The following is an 8,804-nucleotide window of genomic DNA, read 5'->3' on the forward strand; positions in this document are numbered from 1 at the left end:
TTTTCAAAATTTTCAAAAAAAATTACTAGTTATGTGTACCCTTAATTAGTTATCTAAGATTGTTATTATATGAGTACTCTTGATAAAAAGCTTTATATTCAAACAAAATACTTAACCAAGTCTAACCAAATTGTTATAAAAATCACGCGCCTTTTGGTGCTAGATATTTTTTTTAGATTTTGATTTTTTTTATTAGATTTTAAATGTTTGTCATGATAATTTGATTTTATGTTTTTTCAAAAAAAATTACTAGTTATGTGTACCCTTAATTAGTTATCTAAGATTGTTATTATATGAGTACTCTTGATAAAAAGCTTTATATTCAAACAAAATACTTAACCAAGTCTAACCAAATTGTTATAACAACTTTTTAAATCACGCGCCTCCTTCTCCTTCTTCTTCTCCTTCTCATTCTCTTTCTACTTCTCTGTTTCCTTCTCCTCTTCTCTGTTACTTTCTTCTCCTCCTCTTCCTTTTTCTTCCAAATTCATGCACGCAGGTTCTCCAATGTTGCATCTTCTTTTTCCTTTTATTTTTGGTTATCGTCATCACTAATAACACCAACATTTTAGAAATATATTTATTAGTTTTGATTTTCTCCGATGCCATTATTAAATAATTTCGGTTCATTTTTTAATTTATTTCGGTTAATTTGTATGTTAATTGAGGTTCACTTGATGCTGCTAATAAGTATTGACCAAAATTTTATTTCTTAAGTAATTTCGATTCATTTCTTACTTTAATTAAGGTTCATTTGGATTCAAAAATGAATTCGATGTGTTTTTGTTAATGATTGAGTCTTTTTAACTGTTTGTTTAAATCTGAACTAATTTCGATTTATTTGTGTGCTAATTGGGATTCATTTGATGTTGCTGATAAGTATTGACAAAATTTTTTATTTCTTAAGTAATTTTGGTTCATTTCTTAGTTTAATTGAGGTTCATTTGGATCCAAAAATAAATTTGATGTGTTTTTGTTGATGATTGAGTTTTTTTTACTATTTGTTCAAATCTGAACTAATTGAATGAAATAGAGTGAAATCTAATGCAATTGAATAAAGTGATAATGAATAATTTCATTCTTCTTTACTAAAAAAATTGATTAATACTTATCAGCGGCATCAAGTGAACCTCAATTAACACAAACACATTGAATTCATATCTGGATCCAAATAAACTTCAAATAAACTAAGAAATGAAACGAAATTACTTAAGAAATAAAAAATTTAATAAATACTTATCAGTAGTATCAGGTGAACTTCAATTAACACACAAATTAACCAAAATTAGTTCAATTTTGAACAAGCAGTCAAAAAGATTCAATCATCAACAAAAGTACATACAATTTATTTCTGAATTCAGATGAACCTCAATTAAACTAAGAAATAAACCGAAATTACTTAAGTAGTAAAAAATGTGGTCAATACTTATCAGTAACATCAAGTGAACCTTAATTAATTCACAAATGAACCAAAATAAACTAAAAAATGAATCGAAATTATTTAATTATGGCACAGAAAAAATCAGATGTTGGTGTTGTTGGTGATGACGATAACAAAAAAGAAGAAGAAGAACCTGCATGTAGGACTGGCTATGGGTAGGATAGGATAGGGTTTGGACTCTATCCTAACCCTACTCGCGAGTTGAAAACTTTTTTAAAATTCTACCCTATCCTACTGCGGGTTAAGAATTTCTTAACCCTAACCCTAAAGTTCTAAACCCTATCCTACTCGTAGAAAAATAAAAAAATTTCAAGCAAATATAAAATTAAACCATTCCAAATTTCATACATATTAATAAAATAAAAAAATAAAAAACTAAATTCAAATTAAAATTAAAAACAATAAAATCTTAAAGAAATCTAACCTACTCAAAAGTATTCTAACTCATTTTTTTTCTTTAGATTTTCTCTGCATACTCAGTTGAACTCATCACTCAACATCACTAATAATGCATAAACTTTAAATGTCTCTGCTACTCAATGAAGTAAACAATCTCAATAGACAATAGTTATATTTTACCATGGTCATTACTCATTTCCCCCCTTATTTTCTAATGGGTCAGTGATATTGGTCTGTGCAGTAGACAAGATTGTTTGTATTGTTTTGTAACATTTTTCATAAATTGTTTTCTTAAAAAAGTCACTGCATATTTCATTGTAAATTCACGATAGTTTTTGTTTTGTTTTCATATTTTTATCTACTATAATATAATAACATGCAACCATAAGAAACGCACCCCGTAAAGTTCAATAATCATATCATATATTCATATTTTAACATAAAATTGACTTTCCAAGATAGCAAGGTATATACCACCAACTTGATTATAAAAAACTTCCGTCTTTCTAACTAATAAAAAATTAAAAAAATACAAAATATTACAATTAAAGATATCCATTTCGTTGCCTTTCGACCCGTTTGGCTAGACAACTAAGAGTCTGAAACATATCATTCTATTTTACTTAGTCTATTAAAATGACTCTTGTTTGGTCACTGATGAAATTTCAATATGAGAAGTTTTATTTAAAAATAATATGTAAATCTAATGAATTGAAGATAACAAGAAAATTTACCATGAAACCTCAAATAGTACTCCGGAAGTATTGATTGGCACAAAAAAGATAACCAACTAAAACACCTATTTAAAATACAAGACAACTATGACGTAATCAAAACCTGAAGAAAAATTTAAAAATAACTAGGATTTATCTCATAAAATCATGGTGTGTGGCCACCATCATCCACAATGTTTCGACTTCTAATAACATCATTGGCAGCAACTTGTGACTGCCCGAGTAACATTTTATGCCCTTTTTTAAACTTACAACAATAATTTATACCACGGCTTACAACCATTTTGGATGGTTTCATACTTCAAAAATATTTCTTTTCATAAGAAACCAGACCATAGATTCCACCTTCAACCTGCGCTGCTCCACTCCGGACCTGAACGGAGCATACCAAATATTAAGAGACAAATTTGAGTAAATCCCCCCTTTGGTCTTAGAAAGTATTTCAGAAAAACATTAGTTCAGAAAAGCTTATAAAATTTATAATACCAATCTGAACGACAATATTAACATAAACCATATTTTATTGTTTGCCTGAGGTTGCAATTGCAGGCAAACACATGCATTAAATGTGTTCTAGGAAAATGCAAAAATTTAACACAAAAATATTTTTTACTCCTTTTCCCTTTGGTTTGAAAACAATAAAAATAATTAAAAATAAAAAACCCCAGTAGAGAACTACAGTTGAAGGGTAAATGGTTGAGAAAATAGGAACTAGTGTATTTAGTGCAGAAATGATGAAGACAACAAGAAACGATTACCGTACCTCTAGCCTTAACACCTTGGATCTGAGGAGGTCATGAGCAGACTGCAGAGAGTGAGCACTGATATCTTAAAACCCTTGCTTGACAGCTTGCATGGTGTATGGTAGGAACTTCAAAACAGAACCCTTATCTAGTTATCTTTAACAGCTCCAACAACCCCCTGAGCAATTTTTAGTTTTGCAGTGTCACCCAAATATCTTTGATCACTTCCTTTAGTCATAGCTTCTAGTGAACCCATTCCTCTATACTTCTTGACTCATTCTGCTAATAATTTTATGTTAATCATTTTTATAGAATGAAAAAATTATCTAAAATTTGGCCCCTCCATATTAAAATTTCTGGATCCGTCCCTGTATTCTGGTAAAGTATAAATCGATTATGCATATTAACCCAAGGCAAGCAAGAAGAATAGCTAAAGACTTTATTTCTTGGAAAGTTCCGTGATGCTTACTGCAATAGTCATCATCTCATGCGGACTGTATGTGTCGCTGTTGGAATGCGACACGTAGTTGTAAATATGCGGTCATCGTAAGAGAGTGTCTCCCTGGTTCCGTTATTCGTTTGTGTTAAGTTTGTTAATTAGGATAAATGAAGTGTTTATATTAGATAATAGTTTGGACAGGGTTAAGTGTTTGTGTTACTGGACCATGGGTTTTGGGTTTTAGTAGTTAGATTTTTGGCATTTTGAATTGTAATGCTAATCTAGTCTAGTAACTTTGCTACAAAAATAATGAAAATGACTTTCTGGTCCAAAAAAAAATAGAGTTAAACCCCAAAATAGTCCCTAAGATTGGCGTTGTGCACTGAAATCGTCCCTGAGATTTCAATTGTACCAATTACGTCCCTGAGATTGAAAAAAGTGCATCATATTAGTCCCTGACCCAGTTTCCATTAACGACGTGATGACATGGCATGATGACGTGGACTGTAAGTGACACGTGTCACTTCATGATTTGGCCACGTGTAATGGTATGATGATGTGGTGACCAGTGACACGTGGCATGCTAACGTGGATGGTTGTGCCACATGTCACCATGTTATTTGGCCACGTGTCCGTTTGTGCCACGTGTCGCAACAGTATTCGTCCACGTATCATCCATTATATCATCGTTGTATATGCACCAAATTAGTCCCTCGCTTTGCATCAAGTGACTCATTTTAGTCCCTGAAATTGAATGTCGTGCACCAAACTAGTCCCTTCACCAATTTTTTCTCATTTTTTTAAATTCAAAATTTTTAATATCTTGGATACACTAATTTTAATTCTATTTTTTCATATATCGTTTAAATACAAGTGCTTTCATAAAAATTTTTAAGATTTTAGTTTTAATTATATAATTTTTTTAATAATTTAACATTGGTAAATTGTAATATATATTTATGTCATTATAAAAAAATAATTATATGATTGATTAGACACATTTTTTTCATAAAAAAACATGTATTTTTAAAAAAAATTAATAATTAAAATAAACATTTTTTTCTTATGAAATACACGTTTTCATTATGTCTAAATGAGTTAAATTGAAGGCATTTCAAGTACCCTCACTACCATCTCCGACCTCTGCAATCTAGACGAAAGAGGTCGGAGATGGTAATGAGAGAAGCTTGAAATGCTTTCATATCAACTCCAAGACGGCGGTTAGGGGTATACGCAAGAAAAAAAATATTTTATAAAAGCACTGAAAGAGGGTGAAAATGGTAGTGAAGATACTTGAAATGCCTTCATGTCAACTCTAAAATTGATGGTTAGGGTATTCGCAAGAGAAAAAATATTTTACAAAAGCACTTTTATTTGAAGAACATGTGAAAAAATAGAATTGAAATTAATGCATTCAAAAATATTGAGAATTTTGAATTTATAGAAAAAAATGAGAAAAAACTGGTGAAGGGACTAGTTTGGTGCACGACATTCAATTTCAGGGACTAAAATGAGTCACTTAATGCAAAGTGAGAGACTAATTTGGTGCATCTATAACGATGACATAATGGATGACACGTGGACGAATACTGTTGTGACACGTGGCACAAACGGACACGTGGACGAATAACATTGTGACACGTGGCACAACCATCCACGTCAGCATGCCACGTGTCACTGGTCACCACATCATCATATCATTACACGTGACCAAATCATAAAGTGACACGTGTCACTTACAATCCACGTCATCATGCCATGTCATCACGTCGTTAATGGAAAATGGGTCAGGGACTAATATGGTGCACTTTTTTCAATCTCAGGGACGTAATTGGTGCAATTGAAATCTCAGAGATGATTTCAGTGCACGACGCCAATCTCAAAGACCATTTTGGGGTTTAACTCAATAAAATATGTTAACTCAACAATAACAAACTAGCTCATTTAGAAATTAAGTTGACTCAAATAAAATAAAATTTTGACTTTTTAACATGGATTATTTCTTGTCTTACGATGTACTCTCTAGAAAACCAAATTTTAAAATTTTTTTTTAACTTTCTATAACAATAACTATAAGGGAATGACCTTTTCTGATTATAAAGGTTCTCAAAACAAATTGGAAATAAGATAAAAGGTAATTATTTTTAATCTTTTTAAAAGATCTTATAGAAAAGTAAAAGTAATTTTATGTTTGAATATCTCATATAAAAAAATATTTTTATTTATTAATTATGTTTCGGTATAACAATATAAAAATATTTTTGTTTGTTTATTATGTAAAAAATATCAAATATATTTTTTCTAAAGAAAAATATTAATAAGAATTCCTAATTTATTCCTTTCTATAATTTTTATGAAGAAAAAAAGATTTAAAGGGCGAATGCGTTAAGGGCATTAAATTATGATTCACTGTGGTTTTTTTAGGGTAATAAATTTTTGAAAAATTATTGATACATTTAGTTGTATCATATAAAATAGCCGTGATATACGTGCATAATAAACCATGCAGTATGTATTAGACTAAGGTTTATGATTTTAATGAGAGTATATAATTAAGGTAATTAGTTAAGACGTTGGGGTTTAATATATTTAGCAACATGGGTCGTTTATGATTTCAACTAAGTCCACATACATAAGAGCTACTTTCGACCTTTGGACCACAGAGTCATTTTCATTATTTTTGTGGCAGTTATTAGACTAAATTGGCATTACAATTCAAAATGCCAAAAATCTAACTACTAGAGCCCAAAACCTATGGCCCAATAACACAAACACTCAATCCTGCCTAAACTATTACCAAATTTAAACATTTCATTTATCTTAATTAACAAATTTAGCACAAACGAATAACGGAACCACGGAGACGCTTCTTTACGGTGACCACATATTCACAACCACGTGTCACATTCCAACAGCGACACATACAGTCCGCACGAGATGATGACTATTGCGGTAAGCACCACAGAACTTTCCTTATTTCTTACTAGAATGGCCAAGTCAAATATTGAAAACATTGAAGTCTTTTCACTTCAAGTACACCAAGGACTTGAAACAAATATTAATCATGAATTACTCCCAAAGTTTCTTCCCAATTACTCATCTACCATTTCAGTGTCAACACCAAATAAAAAAATAAATAAATATATAAAAATATTTTTTCTCTGAGCATAAAGTTTTGATGCTCTTACAATTTCATCTTTTTTCTAAGCTGTAAATTTTCTTTTATCATCACACTGATCCACATTATATCACAGCTATTGTTGCAGAGCCTGACCCAATTTTTTATTCATACTTGATATTCATAAGCTCCGGGAGCCTCGTTGCTACCAGCCTTGACAATATGCGCAGAGTTTGAGATGCCACCATCGGCAATCACAGGAACACCGCTTTTATAAGCAATAGATGCAATCTTGTAAACTGCAGTTGCCTGAAAAGCATGAAGTCAATATTAATAACTTAGCACCTGCAAGCCAGAACATATAATTGAGAACAGGGTAGAAAGCAAGGCTGAAAATTTCCAAACACTTAAATGCAATATTAACAATCTATACAAAGTCAAAACTACTTAAAACTTCGTCATTCCATAAGAAAATCATCACCATCTAAAGCAAACTGCAATTCCAATCACTGAATACTATTCAATAAGTCAATATTGTTCAAACAAAATACAATTCTAATCATTTAATAAGTTAACACTGTACAATCCTTACAACCGAGGAGCAAGACCTCTTCTGAAATTAAGCTCAACCTAATCATTGAACCAAACCTTCTCAAAACATAACAACTATAAAAAATGATCACAATCTAAATTCATATCTATCAAACAGCTCAAAACTCCAGGCCATCAACAAACACCAACATAGGCAGCAAAGATCAAAGATAACACCAAATTGAAAAATAAAATAAAACAAAATAACGTTCATACCTGACCACACCTAACTGAACAAACCTCCTGGGTGGTGCAAATTGAACCAGACCCCATACCAACCCTCAATCCATCAACACCAGCTTGGATCAGATTCTCAGCCTGGTACATAGTGACCACGTTCCTACCAACCACATCCAGTTCCGGATACACCTTCTTCACGTACTTGATCATCTCCAATTGGTAACTAGAATTACCCTGTGAGCTGTCAAGAATCACCACATTCACCCCAGCCTTCACCAAGTGCTCCAACCTCTCCTTGTCTTGCTCCCTCGTCCCTATCGCCGCCCCAACGACCCAGGCCCTACCAGCTTTGGGTACCCTTTAACCTTCTCAACATCATCCTTGGTAACCACATCAACCACCTCGTTGTCCTTCACCAAACCAACGAAATTCACCTTCTTCTCCTCCAAGACCTTGTCAATTTCCATCAAAAGGTAAGGGAGGCATAAAAGCTTAGATAATATAAACAAAGACAACACCAAAAGATTTTATTTAATGAGAGCAAAGTATTCATCCTTGCCTTCAAGTCATGGCTCCAGGGCACCGTAATGGTGTCGAGGGAGCCATGTAATCACGGACTTTCAAGCTCTTGTAGCTTTGATTCATGTAGTATTCTTTTGACACGTAGCCGAGTAGCTTCGACTTAGAGTTGCCGGACTCCATGACGAGGATGAACGGAGAATCGGCGAAGTCATCCGGGGAGTCAATGTAAGCTGAGGGAGGGAGGAAGACCGAGTGGGAGAGGATGGGAACGCGGCGGGACTTGACAGAGTGGATGACGGCGGCCTGGGTGGCGGGGGAGATGCTGGAGTGGATAATGGCCATGGCGCCGAGAGAGGCCATGGCGGCGGCCATGGCGGACTCGGAAACGGTGTCCATCGGAGAAGCAACGAATGGGACGGAGAGAGGGACGTTGCGGGAGATGCGGGAGGAGAGATCGACGGCCTCCGCCGGGAAGTCGATGTAGTGAGGGAGGAAGATGACGTCGTCGTAGGTGTAGGAGAAGCCCTGGTTGAATAGCTTCTCCGCCGTGAAACCGTCTTCGATCGGCGGCGGAGTGAAGTCCATGGCAGCGGCGGCGATGGTGATGGTGGTTGTGGTTGCCAGGGAGGGTTTAGTT

General features: G+C 33.7%; 1 long non-coding RNA gene and 1 pseudogene across 1 annotated transcript; both read right to left on the bottom strand.

The window, feature by feature from the left end:
• LOC110262393 lies at positions 2,679 to 3,590 on the bottom strand. Its single transcript, XR_002348551.1, has 2 exons — positions 3,338 to 3,590; positions 2,679 to 2,947 (listed from the first exon to the last, which is right to left on the bottom strand). It is a non-coding gene; the product is annotated as an uncharacterized LOC110262393 (long non-coding RNA).
• Positions 6,590 to 8,798, bottom strand: LOC107646189 (annotated as a pseudogene).

The sequence above is a fragment of the Arachis ipaensis genome, chromosome B06 (genome assembly GCF_000816755.2).
Source record: "Arachis ipaensis cultivar K30076 chromosome B06, Araip1.1, whole genome shotgun sequence".
NCBI lineage: Eukaryota > Viridiplantae > Streptophyta > Magnoliopsida > Fabales > Fabaceae > Arachis > Arachis ipaensis.